The 27,336-nt window shown below is 42.6% G+C and overlaps 1 protein-coding gene across 1 annotated transcript in view; it reads right to left on the reverse strand.

Moving 5' to 3' along the window:
• LOC119562592 overlaps window positions 1-27,336 on the reverse strand; it is an 88,485-nt gene that overhangs the window by 14,099 nt on the left and 47,050 nt on the right. The gene's annotated exons all lie outside the window — the stretch shown is intronic.

The following is a 27,336-nucleotide window of genomic DNA, read 5'->3' on the forward strand; positions in this document are numbered from 1 at the left end:
CTAGAAACACATTAAGACAAATTAGTTTTAAGTTTGCGTTTAGAGCTTTACCTTTGGAGAGTAAACATATTTCTTTTCGGAACTCTGATACTTGCGCGTAGCGTATCAGTGTTGTTTGAGCGCGGCGTATCATCTCGGCGTTAATGCTCGTAATCGGAGGCGTTTTCCGCGCTGTTGCTTTCAGCTTTTCGATGTATAATATGAACATTGCTACCGCTCGATATAGCCTCCGCCAGTCGGAAAAGTGTTCTACGTTCACGATGGGGTAAAGTGGTGTAGTAGCGACGAAAAACACCTGCTTCACTTCGATGTTGGTTGGGGCTCCTAGGTCGGTACAGGTGGGCCAACGAGAGCGTTCCTGGAGAAGATACTCCGGGCCATCAAACCATATAGGCATGGAAGTGTAACTCGAAGTCTTAGTGGCGATGTCAGCAGGGTTTAAGTCTGATGGCACCCAGTGCCATTGGTCGACATTGGTGAGCTCCAACACTTCTCCTACGCGATGCATTACGTACTGCTGGAACTTGCGCGGGTCCATTCGCAGCCATTTGAGGACTGTTTTGGAGTCCGTCCAGTAGTAATGGGAGTTAACTGATAGCCTAGAATTTGTTTGAATTGACTGGCTAAGCTTGGCACCAGTGACTGCTGCCTGTAATTCCATACGGGGGATGGATAGCGGGCTTAGCGGGGCAACTTTAGTTTTGGCTGCTAGCAGGCTAAGATAAACGGAGTTGCCTTGTTGGATGCGAAGATACGAGACTGCTGCATATGCAAGTTTACTTGCGTCTACGAAGGTATGGAGCTGCACGTCATGGATGTCCTCGTTGGTTCTGAAGAAGCATCGCGGAATCTTAACCGTGGCGATTAGGGTTAATGCCTGCTTCCATCGATTCCATCTTGGGAGCAGGCTTTCTGGTATGCAGTCGTCCCAGTCGGTGGGGGTCCGCCACACTTCTTGTAATAATATTTTCAGCTCTATAGTGTAGCAGGCGATGAGGTCGAGGGGGTCGTACATTGACATAAGTACTTGGAGGAGTTCCCGCTTCGAGGGTGCATCGTTTTCAGTCCATATGTCGCGTTTCAGACGGGAGAATTTGAAGATAAACGTTAGGTCGTCCGTTTCCGGGATCCAGTATAGGCCGAGGACTTTCTCGGCGGTGGTGATTTCGACCTCGGTTGACGATGATTCTCCGCCTAGTTCGCCAAGCACAGTCTTCGAGTTCGATGCCCAGTTGCGAATATAGAACCCTCCTGCGGCGTGAATATGGCGAACTTGTGTGGCGATTTCTATCACCTCCTTATTGTCGTTGCCGCTGTAGATAAAGTCGTCGACGTAGTGGTAATTTTTCGCGGCTTGTGCGGCGGCGGGATATTGCTGTTGGAACCTGTCAGCGTTTCTGTCCCGTATGAAGTTTGCGATACATGGTGCGCAGTTTATGCCGAATGTAAGCGTTTCCATCGTGTAGACGCTTGGATGGTGTAGTTCGTCATCTTGGTCGTACCAAAGGAAGCGCTGAACATGGGCAACATCTCCGCGATGTCACCGATGATCGCCACCTTTCCGGCGCGAAATGAAATCAGCAGATCCACCAATGGTTTTAAGAGGTCGGGACCGGCGTGTATGAAGTCGTTCAGGGATTGTCCCCCTGACTGCGCCGCTGCATCCCAAACTAGACGAACCCTATTAGGTTTGTTCGGGCTTGTAATTATAAAGGTTGGTAGATACCATACCCTCGCGTGTTCTTCCAATATCTCGGCTACACTTAGCTTACGGGCATACTTCTTTTGCACGAGATTGTCGATCTCCTTTTGGGTTTGAATCTTTAGTGCTGGTTCCTTGATGAATTTCCGTTGTAGGCATTTCAGTCGTCTAAGGGCGTTTGGGTAACTATCTGGTAGAGCTGCGCTCTCACTCTTCCACAGCAGTCCAATTTTAAATCCTCAAATTTGGCTGTCGAGTTCATGATGGCTAGGGCACGGGAGTCAGCTTCAGAATGTAGGTGGGCACGTCGAGGAGTCTCTACTGCGAAGGTTTGCTTAATGGCCTCGTGTAAGGCGTTGTCGGCTTCGTAGCATCTACACTCATGGATGTTAACGTGTCCCTCTGCGTTAGATCTTTTGCTTGGAGGGATTTGCAACGTCCATCCCAGTCGAGTTTTGGAAGCAATTGGCTGGCGGCACGCTCCCTCCCGGATTCTAAGAGGTACGGCTAGATTCCAGTTATCCGCTCCAACGATTATAGTTGGTCGCACGTTGGCATATGAGGTAATTGGTAGTCCTTTAAGGTACGGGAACTTCATGGCGAGCTCCTCCATGTTGGCGGACTGTATTGGTAAGTTTAGGCTTCTGACGCTGCGAACGTCTCTCAGTTTAAATTTGGCTCCGTTCTGCGTGTTGATGACACGTAAGGTCGCTGTTTTAGAAGTTTCTTCGACACGGGTTATTTGTCGGTCCATTTCAGGCAGAGTGGGTGTGGTACGCCTGTCACCCCCAGCTGCTGGAAGATAGTTTCTTCGATCAGCGTTACTGATGATCCTTCGTCTAGAAAGGCAAATGTGTTAATTTGTTGAGTCTTATAATCGATTTTGATTGGTACGATACGGAAATTAGTTTGATCCGCATGTCTATGGGCGAGAATGTGACCGCTCTCCAGCTCGGGTGCTGTTGGCTGGCGCGGGAGTTCGGAGCGGTAGAGTGGTTCTGCATGCAGTAGGGGATGGTGACGTTCGCGACAGTTGTTTATGTTGCATGTTTTCCTTGAAAGGCACTGGCTTCGGTGCTTGTTGAGGCAATTGAGGCACAAGTGATGGGTGCGGGACACGTCCCATCTTTCTGCCGTGTTCATAGCGGAGAAGTTAGGGCAGGTTTGGATCTTGTGGTCTCCGGCATCGCATATCACGCATTTTCCTCTAAAACGAAGTGGCTCTTCACTCGCCGAATGGTAATTAAGGCGTTCGCTGCGCCCGAAGTAAAGTGGGGATGATACTTGACTAGCTGCTTCGGCGATTGTGTACATCCATTCGCTGAATACTTTCACCACCGGCACAGCGGTTTCTTTTGGGTGCATGGCCCATTGCAATTTTAGCTGCGAAGGAAGCTTTTCCACTAGTTCCTGCACAAGGAGTGGGTTGCTCATGTGGGCGACTAGCTCGCAGGCTTTCATCGTTGAATATATGTTTCTTACGCAGAGTGCGTACTCGATCAGAGGTTCTAGTTTGTCCTTTGGAGGCGGCATTTTCCGTGCATTATCAAGCATTGTCTGAAGTACATGCTCTGGCCGACCGAAACACATTTGAAGTGTCTGTATGATTTCGGGGACCATCGCTGGTAATAGTAACTTACTTTGTACTAGTTCTCGGGCCCTACCTCTTAGGCTTGACTGTAGGCGCATGAGGTTCTCCGCGTTGGTGTAGCCGGCGATCTCTTTGCTAGATTGAAAACTGCTATAAAATAATGGCCAAGCTTGGGGGTTGCCATCGAATGCTGGCAACTCCCTTGGGATCGCTTGACGAGCGGCAATCTGCGAAGGTGTTGGTATGCCAGAGGTCAGCATTATTTTGTTGGCTGCGTCTGGTCCCACTAATAAGCTCCCTGCGGCTTCGGCTTCCTTTGGTCTGATCAGCTGTTGCTTAACCGGGGACGGACCATGTGAGGTTAGGTTCGATAACCCGCATGGCGTTTGAGCGGGCTTTTCGCCTAAAGCTGAGATACCACCCACTGCCATGCTAGTGGTCGTGACCGTCGTCGACGCGGATTGTGTATTTTTGTTAATGTATTCCAGAGGGAAAGTCTGATATGACGGGTTGTATGGAAGTTTTGCTAATCCGTTTCCTTGCGTCGATGATGAGGAGGCCTGAGGTTTGTGGAATGACATCGGCATCGTTGGCACCACCTCTGTGATGACGTCGCGTATTATATTCTCGCAGTCACATTGCCAGCTGTGATCATTATCAACGCCCACGCACTCGATGTGGTACCAGGAGTGGCATTTGCTGCACTGGACCATTCGACCACAATCCTCATGTGCACATCGCTTGCAATGGTACACTCCACTTGATAAGTTGTTGTTATCCATGTTGGGAATTGATGTAGGTCGGGCAGTTCCCCGAATATTGTTATTTTCACTTGGACAGGGATAATGGACTATTAGGTCGGGCACCACGTGATCCGCGGGATTAGTTACGTAATTTATTACGATTATTTTTAAAGATTGTTGAGGCCAGCGCCACCCTGTCCTCGACTTTACGTAGCACGTCCCGGTTCTAATAAAACTCGCAGGGTAACATATATCCAATTTATTATTCAATATATAACTGCTGGCTGTATGGCGTTACATATAGCCGTGAGAAAAAGAAGTAAGGGAACCGCTTTAAAAATAATCGTAGCAGACGGTGGCTAGTGCTGTACTGAATAAGCGCGGGCGAAGTAAGTGCTCGCGTACCCGACAAGTGCGCTTAAAGCTTGTGTTGAACGGTCCAATTCCAGCCACTCATCTGCTGATTGGAACATTATAGCGGGCTCATTAGATCTGTCTATTGTAACAGATTTCGGCGGCGACAAATCTGTTAACTTGGATTTCAAGTTATTTGAATGGTAGATCTCAGAAGGTTTTATTCAAAAACGCTGTTTCCAAGATGATCAACGTGACATCTTGAGTGCCTCAGGGCAGTCATTTAGGCCCTTTGCTGTTTACTCTGTTTATAAATTATTTTCCCTCTATAGTAACTCACTCTCGTGTACTAATGTATGCTGATAATGTTAAGCTTTGTTTTTCATATAATAATATTGAGTCTGGTTTCTGCTTGCAGTCAGACATTAATAGATTCCAGGAATGGTGTCAGTACAACCTTTTGAATTTAAAATATAGGGGTTCGCCAACGATCATAAGTTACTCTCTTCAGAACATGTCCCTGGACCGAATATACTCAGTAAACGATTTAGTTGTTCTCCTAGATCCTAAACTTAAATTTGACTCCCACATAACCTCTACTGTAAATAAAGCTATGAGTGTTCTTGGTATTCTTTATAAAGCGTTGGTCTAAAGAATTTGATGATCCATACACTACCAAATTATTATTTACCTCCCTTGTCCGTCCTTATTTAGAATACTGTTCTTCCGTTTGGAGTCCTCAGTATTAAGTGCACATTGACCGTATAGAGTCCGTACAGAAACAATTTCTTCTTTTTGCCTTACGTGGTTTGAACTGGGATCAAAACGTCAGGTTGCCTTCTTACTCGAGTAGATTGCTATTAATTAATTTGCCTAGACTAGTAAGCCGTACAACTATGCTTGGTACTATTTTATGAATAATCTTATCAGAGGCGATATTGATTCTGTAGATTTGGTAAGCCGCCTTATTTTCAATGTTCCTGTTAGACTAATGCGAACTACTATCCTATCAACTTGCCACGATGTTCATTTAATTTTGGTCAGCATGAGCCCTTTCGCGTTCTTTGTAATAATTATAACCTATATAATTTAATTTGTTCCTCAACTTCTATCCCTGTATTAAAAACTAAAATCTTAGCTCATTTGCTTTAGTCTTGTTGATCTATGTTTTGTCCTGTCTTTTTTTGTTCTATGTACCTTCCTCGCGAACCGTATTTGCCCGAAATAAAAATGGGCCCGCGCGTAACAAGCACGTGCTTTGTGTCGCTTGGGCCACTTGTTTGTACTGCTCTTCAACAAATAAATTTAAATTTAAGAGATTTCGCAACACCCTACCTTGTACCGTAACTTAGAGTGAAGAACAAAGACAAAGAAACTCACTCTGATATTGAGCAACAACGAAACAAGCTGTCATATTTTACTTAAACCGCTTGGCCCCGACGATAGTTTCGCAACCTGGCAGAGTTGCCAAATCAGCTTTTTTCACGTTTTATCGAACCTAAACGTCTTCGAGAGTGTCATCTTTATTTTATGTCCAAAAGAATCCAACATTGTTCCATATTTTGGAAGAGTTTTCTGTTGAAGATATCGGCAGAATACAGCGCCAATATAATGATATACATCTAGATATATATATAGAGCATTGACGATACAATAAAGTTATGGGTGGAAGTAAAACTTTTTAATGACTCTGGGGCAACGAACGATTTTCTGAATTATCTTCGTTTGCGATTCAGATGTTGTCCTTGCCATGCCACGCTGAAGTAGAACGTGCGTTTAGCCAAGAAAACATTGTTAAATCAAAACTGATAATTTTCCCACCAATTTTCCGATCGTTCCTATGGCAGCTATATGACATAGACGTCCGATTTTGATAGAATTAAATTCGAAATTCAGAACTAATTAAAAAATGTTATTTCCAAGCGTGGGAGGTTATTTGTTAAAAAAACACCGAAGCTATAATTTGTTTCATATTATTTTCCCACCAATTTTCCGATCGTTCCTATGGCAGCTATATGATATAGTCGTCCGATTTTGATAAAATTAAGTTCAAAATTCAGAACTTATTAAAAAATGTTATTTCCAAGCGTAGGAGGTTATATGTTGAAAAACACCGAAGCTATAATTTGTTTCATATTATTTTTCCACCAATTTTCCGATCGTTCCTATGGCAGCTATATGATATAGTCGTCCGATATCGATAAAATTTAATTCGAAATTCAGAACTAATTAAAAAACGTTATTTCCAAGCTTAGGAGGTTATATGCTGAAAAACACCAAAGATATAATTTTTTTAAATTTTTTTTTCCGGTTATTCCTGTGGGAGCTATAAGATATAGTTGTCCGATCCGGCTGATTCCGACTTATATACTACCTGCAAAAGATATAAGACTTTTGGAAAAGTTTCAGCCCGATAGCTTTAGAACTGAGAGACTAGTTTGCGTAGAAACGGACGGACAGACGGTTAGACGGCCAGACGGACAGACGGACATGGCTAGATCGACTCGTCTAGTCATGCTGATCAAGAATATATATACTTTATGGGGTCGGAAACGTCTTCTTCACTGCGTTGCAAACTTCTGACTAAAATCAATATACCCTCTGCAAGGGTATAAAAACTGGTGCTCTTTGATTCCAGTCAGAAGTTTGCAACGCAGTGAAGGAGACGTTTCCGAGTCGATCTAGCCATGTCCGTCTGTCCGTCCGTTTCTACGCAAACTAGTCTCTCAGTTTTAAAGCTATCGGGTTGAAACTTTCCCAAAAGTCGTATATCTTTTGCAGGTAGTATATAAGTCTGAACCAGCTGGATCGGACTAATATATCTTATAGCTCCCATAGGAATAATCGGAAAAAAATTTAAAAAAATTATATCTTTGGTGTCATCTTACAATTACATTTTTGAATTAGTTTTGAATTTCAAATTAAATTTTATGAAAATCGGACGACTATATCATATAGCTACCATAGGAACGATAGGAAAATTGCTGGGAAAATAATATGAATCAAATTATAGCTTTGGTGTTTTTTAACATGTGACCTCCTACGCTTGGAGATAACATTTTAGAATTAGTTCTGAGTTTCGAAATTAATTTAACCAAGATCGGACGACTATATCATATAGCTGCCATAGGAACGATCGGTAAATTGGTGGGAAAATAATATGAAACAAATTATAGCTTCGGTGCTGTTTGACATATTATCTTAACTATTGGGAATATCATCATTTGTATTTTTAAGAATTTCGAATTACATTTAATAATTACAACTGCAAGGGTATACAAACTTCGGCTTGCCGAAGTTAACTTCCTATCTTGTTTTTTTTCAAATAATACAGATATTTGTATTTTCTATAATAGCAAAATTTGTTTGAAAATCTTTGCGCTTTGTTTTAGCTTTATTTGGCAAAAAAAACTTCGTTTTTACCACCCATTTCCCGCCGAAAACAGTTTTTTTTCTCAGCAAATGTTGGCAAACCTGCAACCTGGTGCCATATAAATAAGGAGGAAAAGGATAAAATGAAACGGGAGTATCCGTTTGTTCTTTGTATACACTGGCCGGCATAAGTGTTTTGACGAAACAAAAGTTAAACATACTCATAATTTGAACTTACTTCTTGTAAACTTTGGCATCAATGGAAAGGTAATTTAAATACGGTTTGAATGACTGCCCATTCAATACTTATTGAAAAGGACGAATTTGTGTGAAAATCTACTTTTTAAACTTTTTTCCTCGTCTTGAAAACTTAAATTTTTTGATGCAAAAAGTTTCTCCAAAGAAAAATTATAATAACTGCAAAAGAAATTTTTCAAAAATCATTTTGCTTATATTTTTTTTATGATTTTTTGAAAATATTTAGAAATATGCATTTGAGCCATATTTTTCTCTTTTTCATAAAAATTTTTTCGGACATTGTCACTTTCAAAAAATCATAATAAATATAAGCAAATACATATTTGATCTGATTTGATCCATATTTATATACCTTTTTGAATCCCAAAACCACATGAATTCATCATCGACCCCGGGTCCACCAATTCATATATCGACCTACACCATATTCAACCTCATTACAACAGTCCTGGACAGTTTTACTTTAAAAACAAAAACCCACCATAGCACAGTGGTCCGGCTTGTATGGGGAGGGCGGCCAAAAATACTTCTAGTTGAGGTAGGAACTTGAAACTTTGGACAAAATTTTTTTATATTTATCCTAAAATAATATGTAAAAATCAGCCAGATTGGGCAACTATATCATATAGCTGCCATATGAACAATCGGTCTGATATTCAGTTTTTATATGAAAAACTATTGTTTTTTATTTTGATGCAACAATACTTTGGAAATTTTCGTATATAACCTGGGAAACTTCAGTAAAAATCTGGATACTATAGGTTATAGCTGCCATAGGAACAATCAGTGTAAAACGAATTTTTTTTCCGGGAAATTATTTCGCTTTACAGCTCGGCTGAGGAACTTGTGAGATGGTTCCAAAGTCGCCTAGCTGGGGCAACCGAGCGGGTCGCAGGTTGCGGATAGCGGACGACCTCTCTCGAGGTCAACTGTGAATAAGCTGGTGGGATAAGTCAAACACGGTACCGTGGACGGAAACCCCAGTTAATAAACATTCCCGGACAGCCACCGGGTATTTTGCAACGAAGCAATACCGACGATGCGAGTTGTTCAGCCGCATCTAAATAGTTGCTTTACACAAACCCACTCCCAACACAACACCTACCCAACTCCCCTCCCAAACAACATCTCACTCCGGGCCGGACTACGGTGTAATACGGACCGTGCCAAGAGTCAGCCTGGCTGGGGGCCCGGATCAAAAATAGCCCAGTCTCAAACGGTGTGCTCAGGGACATGGCGACCCCCTGTTCTAACTATCGCCTTACCCGGGCATCGCGGATCTCTGCCCGGGCGGACTTTTCCCCTTCTCCGCAACTCGTGGGACCAAATTATGGAACGTATTAAGAAAACCAATAACTCAACACAAAACACAGAGACGTGTACTCTCAAAAAACCCATGGATAAGCTGAACACTGGTTCCACCATCCATACCAGCACGGTCCAGAAAGGGCTGCGCCGAAAGCAGCGGTAGGCACTGCCAAGGCGCTCGCGCCACCCGCTGGAGCTAACAAATATACATACGCAGAAAGGCGGACTGCCGCCCAGACTCTGCGCTCAAACCTTAGGAGCACCGTTGCCACACCTTCGCCTGAATGGCTAAAAAAGGTATAGTGGGCAAGGAAGGTGCTTCCTAACTACGGGCAGGATAAGCCCACTCAAGAAGGGACTCAGGCGAAAAGGCAGCGATCCCTCGATGTGATGTCCCCAGTAGACCCCGAGCCAGGATCTGGCTTCCAGCAGCGATCAAGGCGCCGGAGGACATCCTCTTCATGTTGCAAGAATGCAACCCGCACCTCCCCACGAAGGACTGGAAAGTCGTCAAGGTGGAGGAGCATGAAGGGGACCACAGACCTCAGCGACACAGAGGAGGCCGACGTCACTGTGGTGGAGGTTGAAGCTGTAGATGTCACTAAGACTTCTACAAATAAACCTTCACCACAGTAAAGCAGCGTCCGCTGCACTTCTGCTTCGCCTGACCGAAGGCGGAGCCGACCTAGTCCTTGTAGTAGGAGGCAAGGTTGCTGGACTAGGAACAAAGGAATACAAGCTTATGCTTGACCCCAATGAAAGTAAAATTCGAACCTGCATATTAGCCAAAAGACATCTTAGTATATTTCTACTTCGCAATTACAGCAACGGAGACAACACCGCAGTAAGCCTGGAGCTGCAGAGTGGCTCTATAAGGGTTCTATCGGCCTATTTGGCCTTTGAGAAGGAAAACCCCTCAGATGCGCTGGTCAGAGGACTAGCAGAGGAATGCGAAAAGCTCAAGAACGGATTGGTAATAGGCTGTGACGCCAACGCCCATCACACCCAGTGGGGTTGCCCAAACAACAACGACAGAGGTGAGTCTCTTTTTGATTTTATTCTAAATTCGAACCTATTCTTATGCAATAGGGGCAATGCCCCTACTTTCATAACTAAAGCTTGCCAAACGATCATAGAAACCGTATTGTCCCTTGATTCGCCCTTGCCGGTCAGCTTCGCCAACCCCAGACGAGCGGACTGGCACAGGTACAAAGAAGTTCTGACAAATATCCTCCCCATGGAACCGTCAGAAAGCATCACAAACCCACATGAGCTGGACGAAACAGTATACAAATTCACAGAGGCATGCAACACTGCCTTCAAAGTGGCATGCCCCACAGAGAAACCAAGAGGAAGGAAAAAACCCCCCAGGTGGACCCAACAACTATCTATCCTCAGAACCAACTGCAGATACCTGTTTAACAGAGCAAAGGCGGGAAATGAGGACACCAACTGGCTGAACTACAAGTTTGAACTAGCCTCCTACAAAAAGGCCATTAGAAGAGCAAAACGAACGGCATGGCAGACCTTCTGCTTTGACATAGAAAAAACAACTGATGCCGCAAGGCTCAGGAAAATACTCTCTAAGACAGCCGCGCCTTTGGGCTATCTTCAAAAAGCAGATGGATCATGGTCAGACTCCAGTAAAGAGTCCTTGGACCTGCTCCTAGACGCTCACTTCCCGGGGAGCCAACAAGCAGGTCATCCACCTGAAAGAGGAGCAGGAGAAGGAATCGAAATAGATCCACTCCTATCAGACCGCAACATGAAATGATCCATTCATATTTTCAAACCATACAAATCACCGGGACCGGACGGAATAACACCGGCTCACATCCAGCAAGCAGGACAAATAGCCATTAACTGGTTGAAAAAAATCTTCCAATCCATCCTGGCGGTAGGAGAACTACCAACAGCATGGCAAGAAACAAAGGTGGTTTTCATTCCCAAGGCAGGGAAGGCCACTCACACCACAGCAAAGGATTTTAGGCCAATAAGCCTAACATCATTCCTGCTTAAGAGCTTTGAAAGAATGATAAGCCTACACATAAGGGCCACCGTAAACCCGACACAAATATCAGAAGTACAACACGCTTACACCAAAGGTAAGTCAACCGAATCGGCGCTACACTTGGTGGTAAACAGCATCGAGAAATCACTCAACATCAAGGAATACACACTGATCGCCTTCCTGGATATAGAGGTAGCCTTCAATAACGTGCTTCCCACCGCTATAACAGAATCTCTCACAGAACTAGGGGTTGAGCCGCCAATGGTGAGGCTAATCCACAAATTGCTGATAAGCAGAATGGTCACCTCAACCCAGACTAGACTAGTGAACAGAGGCACCCCGCAAGGAGGTGTACTATCACCCCTCTTGTGGAATATCGCAGTAAATAAACTACTGCGGATTCTGGAGGGAGGAGGTTGTAAGGTCGTGGCATACGCAGACGACGTCGCCATCATCTTTAATGGAAAATATCCACAAACACTTTCCGATCTTATGACCGCTAAACTTAAAATGCTATCGGAATGGACGATAGCGAACGGACTCGGGGTAAATCCCTCGAAAACAGAACTTATTCTATTTACGAATAGGTACAAAATTCCACAACTTAACCCACCCATTTTAAACAATTGTAATCTCTCCTTTAGCGATCACGCCAGGTACTTGGGGTTAGTACTAGATAAACGCCTCAAATGGGGCTTAAACAACCAAGAGAGAACCAAAAAAGCGACCATTGCACTTTACTCCTGTAAAAAAGCAATCGGGCTAAGATGGGGCATGTCCCCAAGAATAGTTAACTGGATATACACAGCGGTAGTCAAGCCAATCCTACTGTACGGAGTGGCTCTGTGGTGGACCGCCTTACACAAACAATGCATACTGACTCCTCTAAACAAAGTACAGCGAATGGCGGCTTTGTGTATTAGTGGAGCCCTTCGAACCACCCCGAATGAAGCGCTGAATGCGATCTTGAACCTCCCTAGCCTGGACTTAGCAGGCATGGAAAGGGCCAAATCGGCAGCTTTTCGACTGAGGGACACAGGGCAATGGAAAGCCCAATTATATGGCCATGCTAAAATTCTCCAGCATGATAAATCGATTCCGAAAATCACGGATCTATGCAAATCTATTGAATATAGTCACACACCCTTTGAGGCCCTGATTCCTGGTAGAGAGGAATGGGAACAGGGCCGACCGGGCACGACGGACGCAATCTGTTTCTATACAGATGGCTCCAAATTAGAAGGACACGTCGTCGGAGGTGTATACTCCGAACAATTAGATATCAGGAAGTCATTCAGGCTCCCGGACCACTGTAGCGTCTTTCAGGCGGAGGTCCACGCTATTAAAGAAGCACTAACCTGTTTAAGGAACCTTATCCTCCAGAGAGGACACCTAAACATATATAGTGACAGCCAAGCGGCTATAAAGTCGATCTACTCGACAAACACCAACTCTCGTACAATAGCAGACTGTCGCAGATCTCTCCACGAGATGGCAAATCAGTTTACTATCAGCCTAATATGGGTTCCGGGTCACCGGGACATCGTAGGCAACTGCATAGCGGACGAAGTAGCCAGGCAGGGCACCACCAAGCCTCTCCTACCAGGAGAGGAAAATGTCGGTATGCCCATGGCTACTTGCAAGCTAAACATAAAAAACCAGTTCAACACACCAGCCAACACCCATTGGCAAAACGCACCACAGTGTCGCATCTCTCACCAGACATGGCCTGTGATAAACAACAAAAAAACCTCGGAGTTACTCAAGCTCAGCCGCACAGAGTGTGGCATGCTGATCCGAGCTCTTACAGGCCACTGGCTTGTTGGCGCGCATGCCGGCAGGTTAAAAGCCCCGCAAAATGATTTCTGCAGAAGCTGTAGGGATGAGGAAGAAGTGGAAACGGTAGAACACCTTCTCTGCTTCTGCCCAGCCCTATGCAGACTCAGACTGAAACACTTAGGAAGCCCCTTCATCGACGATCTTACCGAAATATCGGAGATTAATCTCAAAAGCATAAGTGCCTTTATTAAACCGGGTGGAAAACATGCTGATCAGCTTAACACAAGCTGAAACTACTAGAAACGGGACCGTAGAGAAGGAAGAAACGAGATCATGCGGTATCACAACGGACCCATTGAGGTCTAAGTGTGTCGGACTATAGTCCGACAGCCGCCCTAACCTAACCTAACCTATTTCGCTTTAAAATAATAATGACAGAAATTATAAATGTAATTAACAAAAATGAACATAAAATAAATCAATTTTTTTAATTTGTATGCTTACCCTTTAATATTTACATATATGTATGTGTAATAACAATTCGACAAATAAATGTTTAAAAAAAATCATATTTTACATAGTTTCGTCCAGTAAATCAATAGCTGATTTAAGAATCTTTGATTTTGGTTTGCATTGAAGTTTTCTTTGGCCCGCAATAAAAGGATCAGAACTTAAAAGTAATCTGTTCAATAAATCGGTATTCGTCAGGACCCTTGACATCAAGCTGATATCCCAAATTACAAGCATGTTTAAATATGGATTCCTTTAAATTAGCCGACTTTTCTTTATTTGATCCTGCTTCCCCACACCAAATCTCAAAAGCATGCAAACGTGAAATTGGCATTTATAAGTGGCTCATAAGGAAATAAAAAGCTTTTATTTTAAAGAAAAGAATATAAACAGAAAACATAACACAAAAATAACAACAAACGACAACACAAACTAACAAACGGCAACAAACAACAACACACAGCAGAAGCACGTGCTTTTTTTCAAATTGAGGTTAGGTTACCTTTTTGTATTTTGCAAGCCGCACGGCACCTTACGGCACTTGAACTAAACTTTCTTATATTCTTAAAATGCTTAAGAATATTATACAAAAAGATTTGTGAATGGCAAAGAGTGCCATCACAACTAAAACTCTAACCAAACACAGAAAAGACAAACTAAGAACGTTCACAATTATTTACTAAATACAACAATGATTTACACAAAACACAAGAACATACATACATATACTTTTTATTGTAAAAAGAAAGTTGATACTTTTCTTTAAAATATTAATCATTTCCATGGCACAAACACTTGTTTTAACTATGTTTAACAATTTTTTTGCGGAGAGCTTCCCTTGCACGTTGCTTACGCTGCAATACACAATGAATATCATGCTATCTCTTTCGATACTATTCTTGAAGCGGACAGACAGAGCAAAACAAAAAGATAAAAAAATTCAAATAGCTAGACCAATTATAAATAAGAATTGGTACATTTAAAGTCAAAATTTGGCCTTTGGTTTTTTTATTTTTGGCCTACGGGCTGGACCACTGTGCATAGCCTTTCCCGCGGAGTTAAGGGATAGAACTTAAAAAGAAAGAGGCTCATTTCACCGTATGAATTTCTTACTTTTAAGTTTCACCCCTATTTTGGTGGTCCCGTCGTTATGGACTTTTTTCCTGCAACTCTTTTCAAATCGACAACAACCTTACTATCTCCGGGGGACTTAATACATCCGATGGCCATAAATTCCCAGAGATATTTAATAGCTCCGAGGTTAAACAAACTCAATGCCAAGACAAATCGATATAGTAGATAAAGAGAAGGTCTGTAAGCAAATAATAAAAATGGGGAACAAGACTTAATGAGGATCAGTCATTCGCCATGGGGTGCACCCGTCTGGGTGGTTCCAAAAAAAGGCTGACTCTGACGGTAAGAAAAAAGGGCGAAAAGATTTCAGAAAAGTTGAACATCGACAGATTTTTCATCTCCAACACTAATAAAATCCTTGATAGCTTAGGTAGAGCAGACTATTACTTTTTTTTTGTACTTGACGAGTGGACTCCACCAAATCCAGATGAGCAACAAGGATAGATCCGTCGAGAACGGCCACTATGAATTCACTAGAATGCCTTTTGGGCTGAGAAACAACCCTGAAACTTTTCAACGAGCTATGGATAATGTTTTGGGTACTCTAATATAAGATAAATGCCTGGTCTATTAAAACGACATAATAAATTATCGATTTGTTCCAGAAGCACTCGCACGAAGATCAAATCTTTCTGGGACTTACAATCTGCTACAGGAAATTTATAAAGGAGTTTGCCCGAATCACTAAACCAATAAACAGACTGCTTAAAGGGTGAAATCAGTCATAATAGATAAAGAATTCCAAAAAGCATTCGAATACTGCAAGACACTTAAAACCAACAACCCTATTCTACAATATCTGGATTTCGAAAATCCATTTACCCAAACCACAGACGAGAGTAATTTAAATTAATATGTGATTAACTGACTGACTGGAATTGCAAAATGTCAATAGACAGAACTCTAAGCTTATTCGTTAGAGGGAGCTAAACACGATAAGGGCCCACATAACGATGTCGCAGACGGACTAAGTAGAGTCTAACCAAACGTTCACGTCAAGAATGCTACACCTGACAATTCAAGCGATATACCGATATCTAAGAGCCCACTCAACACATTCAAAGTACAAGCCATTTTGAAAGCCAGACCAAGCCATTGGCTCGTTGCTAGCACGCTACTTGAGAATAAAATGAGAAGACAAGTATCTAAGCCCCTCATTAACTTAGAGAGAGTCACTGATACTTTAACAAGAAAGGAAGATAGCTTCGGCAAGCCGAAGTTGCTATACCCTTGCATGTCGGTGCCGTGAGAGTCTTGTATGTACTGAGCCATCCAATTTTTAGAAAACTAATAGCCCATTACAGAAATTTTAAAATAATGGTATATTTCAATTTAGTATCGTATCGTCGTGCGATTTCTTAAAAAATGTTTTCGAAATTCTGAAATATAACAAGGAAAATCGTTATAGTCGAGTACCTCGACTATCAGATACCCGTTACTCAGCCAAAGGGACCAAAGAGAAATGGAGATATGCAAGCAGCAAAGCGAGATTGAAATGCGCCACCTACCGGCGGTAGACAGATTAAAGCGTTATGGGCGTTATAGTGGGCGTGGCAAATTTTTTTTGGATCAATCGATAGGTATTGACGAGACCAATACATTTCATTTTTTATCTAGCGTGAAAAGTGTGGGCGCTACAGTCTTGGGCGGCTTGGGCGGCCTGTGGGCGTTAAAGTGGGCGTGGCACATTCGCGTAACAAACTTGGCAATCTTTTTTTTGGGTCAATCGATAGGTATTGATGAGAACATTACATTTCAGTTAAAATTTTTATTCTAGCATCAAAACTGTAGGAGCCACAGTTTTGGGCGGTCTGAAATAAACTTGCGCTGCGCAGGAATCTCAGGAATCTGCATGCCTAATCCCAGTATTGTAGCTCTTATAATTTCCGAGATCTCAGCGTTCATACGGACAGACGGACAGACGGTCAGACGAACAGACGGACGGACAGACGGACATGGCTAGATCGACTCGGCTAGTGATCCTGATTAAGAATATATATACTTTATGGGGTCGGAAACGCTTCCTTCTGCCTGTTACATACTTTCCGACGAATCTAGTATACCCTTTTACTCTACGAGTATAAAAATAGTGATATTCGTAAGAGATAAAACTAATATGTCAAGAAACACTGCAGCTATAATTTAAAAAAAATTGCATTATTTTTCCGATTATTTCAATGGGAGCCATACGATGTAGTTGTCCGATCCGGCTCGTTCCAACTTATATACTACCTACAACAGAAACAAGACTTTAGGGAAGGCTTTATCCTGAAAGCCTTGTAACCGAGACACTAGTTTGCATAGAAACGGCGGACAGAAGGATTGGCGGACTGAGATTGCTAGATCGACTCGTCTAGTGATTCAGATCAAGAATATATATATTCTTTATGTGGTCGGAAACGTCTCCTTCACTGCGTTGCAAACTTCTGACTGAAATCATTATACCCTCTGTAAGGGTAGAAAAACCAATAGTATAAACAATAAAACCTTAACCGTATTTGCAGCCTACAACATTTTACGAGAAATTAGCTTACTCAAAGTATTTTGAGAGTGAAATCTACGCACCCCAACTTAAACACTTTACCTTGCAAGCAATTCAGAGCTGCGAAACCTGCCTTGCCTTAAAATATGATAGACACTAGGAACTACCTGAAATTTCAAGCGGACGTAACATAGATCCATTTGACTGGCATATAGGAAAACCTTATATTTGTGAAGTTAAATATACACGGACATTTACACAATTAATAAGAACACATCCCAAAAACGTACAGATAATGAAATAAATAAGGAAAGAAATCCCATGTCCTACCTACCGGTAGCCTAGTATTCCGGAGGAAAAATTGGAGGAATAAAATAAGCAAACATAAAGTCTTGCAAAAAATCAGTAAGTTCCTTACCACTGTCAATCAATTAACCGAACATCACCAGACTTAAAGGTACCGTCAAAAGTTTTCTTTTGGATAGACCATTGGGGAAGTCCAACGGCTTTTTTTTACAATAAGGAACCTACAAAATTCACCAGAGGTCACAGACCTAGAAGCAGTAGCATTCAAAAAAATGCAGCAGGTTGAGTAAAGGCTAGCTTCGTTATTACCTAAGAAAAGTAATGGCAGGCCAAGAAGAGGCCTAATTAATGAATTAGGCACCATAGTTCAAGCAGTCAGTGGCAACATGAGTGGCACTGACGAAGAGACAACTAACAGAGAGTTAAGGAAACTAGGAAGAAACGTTGATCCACACGCCCGGTTCCAAAACGAGACTCTTGTTAGGTTTAATGAGATATCGAAACACATCAATAAGGAGTGTTGATGAACGCATTACATCCGTTACTTAATTTTTGAATCTTATTCTCTTTTTGGTATATGAGCAGATGTAACAGTTCTGCGCAAGGTGACGGACGGAGCCACCGAAATTGTACGCGGCCTGGATGCAGCAGGGCAACCTAATAGGGACTGCTGGATTATACACTTCATCCTGTCCAAGATCGATGCTGAAACCCGTCGCAAATGGATCGAAGAAAGCCAGGATCTGGAATCTCCGTCTGTGGATGATCTACTCAAGTTTTTAGACCGACGTTGCGAGGAATTCGAGCTCAGCAAAAGTGAGGCAGACATAGACTTCAAGGTTGGCCCACAACATGGCAAGGCAAAGCGATCGTCACACGCTTTAGTATCGATGGAAGCAAACACCTGTGTGAAGTGTGCTCAAAGTTTGATGAATTGACAATCGAGCAGAGACGCACATTTGTTAAGGCAAAATCACTGTGCTTTAACTGCCTTAAGCCTGGGCATTTGTCGCGAGAGTGTGAATCCAAATTCACATGCAAGTTTTGCCATTATCGTCACCACTCTTTGCTACATGCTGATATTCTTAATTCGCAAGCCGCTGTCACTTCGACACACTCACGAGATGATAAAGGGCACATTCCAAGCGCTCCCGAAGATGCTACGGTCACCATCAGCCATATCGCACGGACACAAGTGGCTCCCACAGCTGAATCCTTGTGCCACGGTTCAACAACAGCAACACAACCACAAGGGCTACGAAAAAGTGCATTGCCAACAGCTCTAGTGTTTGTCAAAAACTCAACAGGATCGCACACTACCTGCCGGGTGCTTTTGGACAGTGGTTCGGAACTGTCGTACATCTCCGAGCGGTGCGTACAGGCACTCGGACTGGCACGCTCTCCGTCACGAATTTTGGTGACCGGAATCTCGTCAATCAAGGCTGAGACAACTAGAGGCTGCAGCACACTGGACTTGCAGTCAAGGATCTCAGATCACACAATGAAGGTACCTCCACGTTGGCAAGACACGATATCGCCGCCTCAGTACTCAAGGCATTCGCTGGCTTTAAGCTTGCGGATTCTGACTATCAGTCGTTTGCGCCAGTTGATATACTCCTGGGCAGCGACTACGTTTGGACCGTGTTCACCGGTCAAAAGATGTTCGACAACCAAGGCAACATCATCGCCATTTCGACCATATTTGGATGGGTCATAACATCTATCATTACTACCGGATGTTTATCTACAACAACAATGCATACGGCTATTGACATTGACGCATCGCTAAGGCGCTTTTGGGAGCTGGAGGATGTCAATCAGGAATTCCATGGGAAACCAGAGGACGATGAACTTGAACAGCACTTTGTGAAGACGCACACTCGGGACTCTAAGGGGCGTTACATCGTCGAGCTTCCGTTCAAAAACTCAAAGGAACAGTTTTCGGATACATTACAAGGAGGGCTAACAAGATTCAGGGGTGTAGAACGCCGCCTAAAGAAAGACCCCAATCTGCATTCACAGTACGTGCAATTTATGCGAGATTATCTTCAGTCGGGCCACATGCGAGAACTATCGCCAGAAGACATTGATAAAAAGCCGAGCTTTTACTTGCCACATCATCCTGTAATTACTCAAAAATTACGGGTCGTATTTGACGGTTCATTCAAGGACACGAACGGACGGTCCTTAAACGAAGCTCTGCACATTGGATCCAGCATTCTACAAAACCTTTTCTCGATTTGTATGCGTTTCAGAATGTTTAAGTTCGTCTTCTCGGCAGATATTGTCAAAATGTATCGACAAATCTGGGTGGCTGCCAACCATTGTGGCTATCAGCGAATGGTTTGGAGAGAAGAATAAGCGACTCCTATTAAACACTATGAACTGTCCACGGTAACATACGGCACATCCTGCGCACCATTTTTGGCAGTGAGAGTCCTGGATCAGTTAGCTCACGACCATCAACACGATTTTCCTACCGCTGCATGGATCTTGAAGGAGCAGTTTTATGTGGACGACGTACTGACGGGAGCACATACCGAGGAGGAGCTCATTCGCAATCAAAATGATATGATCCAGTTAATGAAATGTGCAGGCATGGAACTTGGTAAATGGGTTTCCAATTCATCATGTGTCGCAACCGAAGTACAAGGAAAAGGATCCAATTCTACAGCAAAGGTTCTTGGCATTCATTGCGATCCAGAAGAGGACATGTTATCCTACAAAGTTTGCCTTACAACAAATCCGGACAACACCAAACGCCAAGTGCTGTCAGATGTGGCACGCATTTTTGACCCGCTGGGTATTCTGTCGCCAGTGGTAGTGCAGTTTAAGATTCTGTCCCAAGAATTGTGGCTACTCGATCTCGGCTGGGACACGGAGCTTCCTCCGAAAATTGCGGACTGGTGGAATAAATGCCGTAACGACCTACACATCCTTCGAGATCTTCGCCTGCCACGGTTTGTCCAAAACAATGAAGATCACAGCGAACTGCATGGATTTTCAGATGCATCCATCAAGGCATATTCCGCAGTCATTTATAGCAGAGTGGTGCGAGCAGATGGCACCGTATCTTTTTCACTCATAGCAGAAAAAACCAGAGTTGCTCCGCTGAAGCAGCAGTCTCTACCGCGTCTCGAACTGTGTGGCGCTTTGCTACTGAGCCGACTGTTCTTATCAGTCAAGGCTGCACTACAACACAAGGATATTGAAGTAGATGCATGGTGTGACTCAACCATAGTCTTGGCTCGGCTTTCACATCCACCATCTAAGCTTAAAACATTTGTAGCCAATAGAACCTCAGAAATAATCGAAGCCTTACCGCGCAACGCATGGCATCATGTGAACACAAAGGAGAATCCGGTGGACTGCGCCACACGAGGAATGCTTGCTTCGGACCTTCTCCATTTCGACTTATGGTGGATGGGACCTTCATGGCTGCAAGATCCAGAAATGCTAGCGGTAAAGTTGACCTGTAAAAAGTTCTGTTCTTCCCTTTTAGAAAACCATGGAAAGGAAGAAGTGAAGACCACCGCATTAATCGCACAGGAAAGCTGCTCATTGTCACCAATCGAAGCTTTGACACAACGCGTCTCGTCCTGGACAAAGCTGGTACGCGTTGTAGCTTACCCCTTGCGCTTCATCCAAAAGACCAAGGCCATTAAATCTGCAACGCTGGCAAATGGCAAGATGCTCACCTTTGAGGAGATTCAGGCTGCTCGCATTCTTTGCCTGCAAGAGGCTCAGAAATGTTTCATGGAAGACCGCAAACTACTGACGGAAAACAAGCCACTTCACAGCCGCTCCCAATTGCTGAAGCTCTCGCCGATTATCTGCAAGGATGGCCTTCTTCGAGTTGGTGGACGACTGGACAACTCACAATTACCAGCTGATGTAAAACACCCTATACTGCTTCCGAAGTCGAACCGCATCACAAGAATGATTTTGGAACACGAGCATACGACAAATCTTCATCCAGGAGTTTCAGCACTTTTGTAATCGTTCGTCAAAAGTATTGGATCTTTGGTGCGCGTAACCTGATAAGAAATCTGGTTCACAACTGCATCAAATGTTTCCGCCAACGTAAACTCACGGAGCACCAATTCATGGCCGATCCACCAGGCATCCGTGTAACAGAAGCTTTACCCTTCCAGCACTCAGGCTGTGACTACGCTGGTTCATTTATACTAAAGGAAAGGAGAGGGCGCAATCCCCGAAAAACTTAGGGCTACATATGCCTCTTTGTTTGCCTTGTAACATCAGCCATACATTTGGAACTGGCCACCGATCTTAGTACAGACACATTCCTGGCATGTCTTTGGCGTTTCATGTCCCTTCGAGGAAAATGCTCACAGATCTTCAGCGACAACGGGACGAATTTTGTTGGGGCCAAACGGGCATTATATGAGATTCAGCAATTTTTATCTTCGCAGGAGCATCAACGCAATCTAACACAATCGCTGGCCAATGATGGAATTAAGTGGAGTTTTATACCTCCTCATTCGCCACATTGGGGAGGAAAGTGGGAGTCATCAGTACGTTCCGTCAAACTACATCTGCGTCGAGTTGTGGGAAAAACTGTTCAAACCTTTGAACAAATGCAAACTCTGATTGCTCAGTTCAGTGCAGTGGTGAACTCGCGACCGTTATGCTATACACCTGACACTGACCTTACCTACTTGTCTCCGGCCCATTTTTTAATCGGGCGCCCATTCACAACTGTTCTAGAGGGAGATCTGACTCATTTGCCGATCAATCGTCTGGACTATTGGCAGCACTTGCAATCGATGTATCAAGGGTTTTGGAAACGCTGGCACCAAGAGTATTTAACATCCCTGCAGCAACGTCAAAAGTGGAGCAACAAGGAACGCAACATCGCTGAAGACAATGTAGTCCTCGTCAAGGACTCAAATCTCCCTCCAGCAGCTTGGAAGCTCATCCTGGACCAGATGGACTTGTACGCGCTGTGAAACTTAAGACGTCTACTGGAGAGATGACCCGGCCCATCACCAAGTTAGCTGTACTGCCTAATTCTGAAACATTGTTTCAGGGCGGCCCGGGATGTTGATGAACGCATTACATCCGTTACTTCATTTTTGAATCTTATTCTCTTTTTGGTATATGAAATACTAACTTTGCCCTTTTTGTATATTTTGATGCTGCGTCACACTTTAGAGATTTTTTAGGACTTAGTGTTAAGACTACAACGGAAAGCATCGGACACACAAGAAATGTGATAAATTTAATAATTGAAATACAGTCCACTCAAACTGGGAAATAAAACGTTTTTGTTCTACACCAAGGAGCGAGAATTCATTAAAACATCTCTTAATACATACAAACGGAGATAAACTCATAAGAAACTAATTTCAGCTTTTAAACAAGAAAGGAAGTTAACTTCGGCAAGCCGAAGCTTGTGTACCCTTGCAGCTACAATTACTAAATTTAAAAACACAAAAAATGATATTCCCAATAGTATAAGATAATATGTCAAAAAACACCGAAGCTTTTGCATGTTTCATATTATTTTCCTACCAATTTTCCGATCGTTCCTATGTCAGCTATATGATATAGTTGTCCGATTTTGATAAAATTAAATTCGAAATTCAGAACTAATTAAAAAATGTTATTTCCAAGCGTTGAAGGTTATATGTTGAAAAACACAGAAGCTATAATTTGTTTCATATTATTTTTCAACCAATTTTCCGATCGTTCCTATGGCAGCTATATGATGTAGTCGTCCGATTTCGATAAAATTTAATTCAAAACTAATTAAAAAACGTTATTTCCAAGCTTAGGAGGTATATGCTTAAAAACACCAAAGATATAATAAAAAAAAAATTTTTTTTTTCCGATTATTCCTATGGGAGCTATAAGATATAGTTGTCCGATCCGGCTGATTCCGTTTTATATACTCTCTGCAAAAGATATAAGACTTTTAGGAAAGTTTCAGCCCGATAGCTTTAAAACTGAGAGACTAGTTTGCGTAGAAACGGACGGACAGACGGAAAGACGGACAGACGGACAGACGGACATGGCTAGATCGACTCGTCTAGTCATGCTGATCAAGAATATATATACTTTATGGGGTCGGAAACGTCTCATTCACTGCGTTGCAAACTTCTGACTGAAATCAATATACCCTCTGCAAGGGTATAAAAATAGAACTGATTCAATATATTAACAGAATTACCTTTAGCATTGACCTACTTTACATCCATTTGACAGACATAGAGGAAAACCCCGTATTTGCGAAGCTTGATAGCTTTCTTAACAACATACTAGTCAACTTCGAAAAGCTGAAGCACTGAACTAAAGCTTGTTTATTTGACTGTGACTTTGGTATCATTGCCCATGGGATCATGGAATAATCGAGTAACAGCTCCGAGCATGAGCTTATGATTCCAATGATCCCTTTCAAACAATTCAGATCAAGTAGCTCACAAAAACAAAGCATACAAGTCGATCAGCTCATATTACTCGAACTGCTTGAACAGCTCAGATGGTTATATGTAAAATATTTCCGGTAAGCAATAACATTATACACCGATTACTTTGATCCCCTGAAGTGGGATTAATTATTAATTTGTAATAACACTAAGTGTTGGGGCGGGGGTGGCTTGATCGCTGAAACAGTAGTAAGTCCCAAGAACGAAGGTACGAAAAGCTCGGGAGTATTTTCGGGTTGTTGTGCGATGGGCGTGGGTGTTTTTTGTGACGCATGGAAATTATAACTGCATAGGCCTAGCCTAACTTAAGCGCTCCAGAGCGGAGCGGTGACGTAGGGGAAAGTTGGAGTGGGAGAGCGGAGGGCAGTGCGAGCGAACAAGATGTAGACGTCTGGAGAAAACTGCCGCTCGACACTGCCTGCAGAAATTAAACGCCCTTCTGTCGTAAACATTGAGGTGCTTATCTGGATATTTTGTTAACTAGGTCAAATTAATTGTACATTTTTTGCTTGTTGGGAAAGATAATTAATTTCATCTTAATTCTCGTTGATCATATGTCTTTGAAATAATTAAATTATATAGCTCAGTTCGGATACTTGATCTACTCAATTCCATGAGCCCATGATCCCTTGTTTTCAAACAAGTCAAAAAGCTCATCGTAATTATTTTGAAGCTTGTCTATACGAACCGAAAATTTTTGTGAGCTGATCTACTCGAACTGTTTTCCTGAAGGGGGTCAAAGGACTCTTCGAATATACTCGTGCAGGGCTATTTTAAAAACACAAATAATCCAAACTTTACTAACAGAAAAAAAAATCAATATAGAATCAGACCACAAGATCAAATTTTTTAAGTTAAGGTTCCAAATGTATCCCTAACTAAATTGTACCGCCTTGTACGAAACGAAAATCGTAAATTTTCCCGAATTCTTTATCAACAAGGAAGAATGCTATAGTTGAGTACCTCGACTATCAGATACCCGTTACTTAGCTAAAGAGACCAATGGGAGATGGAGATATACAAGCAGCAGAGCGGGATTTTAATGCGCCACCCGTGTCTCAATATGGTTATGTGGGCGGCAGACAGACTTAAGCGTTATGAGCGTTAGAGTGGGTGTGGCAAACTTTTTTGGGTCAATCTATAGGTATTGACGAGACTAATACATTTCAGTATTTTCTCTAGCATACAAAATGTGGTCGCCACAGGCTTGGGTGGTTTGTGGACGTTAGAGTGGGCATGGCAAATTATTAAAATTTAATTATTATTTTTAGGTCAATAGATGGGTATTAACGTGACCAATACAATTTAATTAAAATTTTGTTCTATCTTTAAAACTGTGGGCACCACAGTTTTGGGCGATTTGTGGGCGTTAGAGTGGACGTGGCACCCTGCCAAAACAAAAATGCGCTGCGCAAGAAGCTCGTGAAGAAGATCTTGATTTTAACCGCTCATCTTTGCACATTAAGGCCTAAGTCCGTCGTGAAATTCAAGTTAATGATATTAATGTTGAATAATTAGAATTTACGTATGTAAAACATAGTTCACGGTATCAATAGTAGTCCTCATCCAGGACAGCTGTTGTTGTGTTACGAAGTTGTGGTAAAATTTTCCCGAGATATAAAGTCCAGGGGCCTAAAAAAACGGAACGAGTAGCCAGAGCTACAGAGGAGATCACATCAGAAGATAACAGAAAATAGGAGTTCAAGTCGACGACATGGTATCAAGTCCGAGAATAAGCAAGTGGATCCACCGTCAGAGGATCCACCGGCAGTACCGTAGAATTCAAGTTGTCAGTAGTCAACAAGTTCATAAAGAATCTCCGTTGCTCTTAAGTTCCGTCCTCAAAGTTGCCTGTAACATCAATTATCCTATTCATGTTATTATCCTACAGAAATTGTTACGAGCGCCGTTTATGGCGGACAGAGGGGAAGATAAAGAAGACACGAAAATCGTGGTCTGTTAGGTGGCGAGAGCACCAACAATTTTACAATAAAGCTCCATTCAGCTAAAATAAGAAGTCAAGCACTTAGTTGGAAGTTTTGTCGAGCACTGAAGCGACAAGCGGTGAATTTGAGTCCGCAAGCTGATCCTAGCAGAATCCAGAAGAGGGTAAGTTGCCTAAAACGAGGAGAAATATGAACCTAGATGGGAACACTTGGTACATAAACTGAGAACCCGGAAGCAAAACAAAAGCTCTAGCCAACAGTATAAAAGAAGTGAGCTTCATGAAGAAGGGAGATTATAAACTCAACTACTGTCCGTCTAATATCCACTGTCGGTCGACCCGAGAAGAATCCTCGTTTATCAAAGTCACAGTGAAGAATAATGAATCCTTGATTCGGAAGCGTAAAGTCTCGGTATAAGGATAAAAAAAATGGGATCCAAAGTGTCAAAGTTTCGCCAACGTAATCAACAATGCTTAGGTGGTAGACCACAAAGAGGAAGTAGAGAAAGTCTACAACGTGTTGTTCTTGATCGCTTTCTCCTCGTAGGTCCTGATTATCATTCGAGGACTTCAAATGAACAAGAGATCCGTACAGCGACGCCAGGACCACGGACACGAGCTCGAGAAAATCGTGGCTGTCAGAACCAATTAGCCCGAGAGGAGCCGGGAACAAAACTAAAAGCAATACCCAAAACAATGAACAACTCAAAGCAATAAAGTCTTCAACAAAAAAAGAATACGTTTATATCAACTTAAATGCCAACAACAAAGTGAACGTGCAAGTGCATCCTGAGGCATGCTAAGGCGTCACCACTAAAAAGACTACCGGTATGCCCCATTACGGTGGTCTTTCTTCATTCCCTCCACATTCCTAGCATGGGATTTTTATTTATTTGTTTTTCAGCTGTAAACGAAAAATGAAAATCTAATCTATTCGCCAGTAGTAATAATTGTCCGTCCAATTAATTGTACTAATATTCTTTTAAGTTAAAGTGCATTAATACATACATAATATATATATATATTCATTAAACGTAATTTGTTTACCATCCCCAACATTCAGAGCATCGAGATCTCATCGCCAGTAGTTTAATGAGTAAGTTTATTCGCATATAATTATTTATCTTAATATATAAATATTTGCCCCATAACGACAACATGAGACGTGTCATCAAAAATAAATATTTTTATAACTTCTTCGAAAACTATGTAAGATACATATAGACTTATCTTCTTTTAAATTATTATACCCTTGCCTAAGGTATATTGATTTCAGTCAGAAGTTTGCAACGCAGTGAAGGAGACGTTTCCGACCCCATAAAGTATATTCTTGATCAGCATGACTAGACGAGTCGATCTAGCCATGTCGGTCGGTCCGTCTGTCCGTCCGTT

This window comes from Drosophila subpulchrella, unplaced genomic scaffold (genome assembly GCF_014743375.2).
Source record: "Drosophila subpulchrella strain 33 F10 #4 breed RU33 unplaced genomic scaffold, RU_Dsub_v1.1 Primary Assembly Seq67, whole genome shotgun sequence".
Lineage (NCBI taxonomy): Eukaryota > Metazoa > Arthropoda > Insecta > Diptera > Drosophilidae > Drosophila > Drosophila subpulchrella.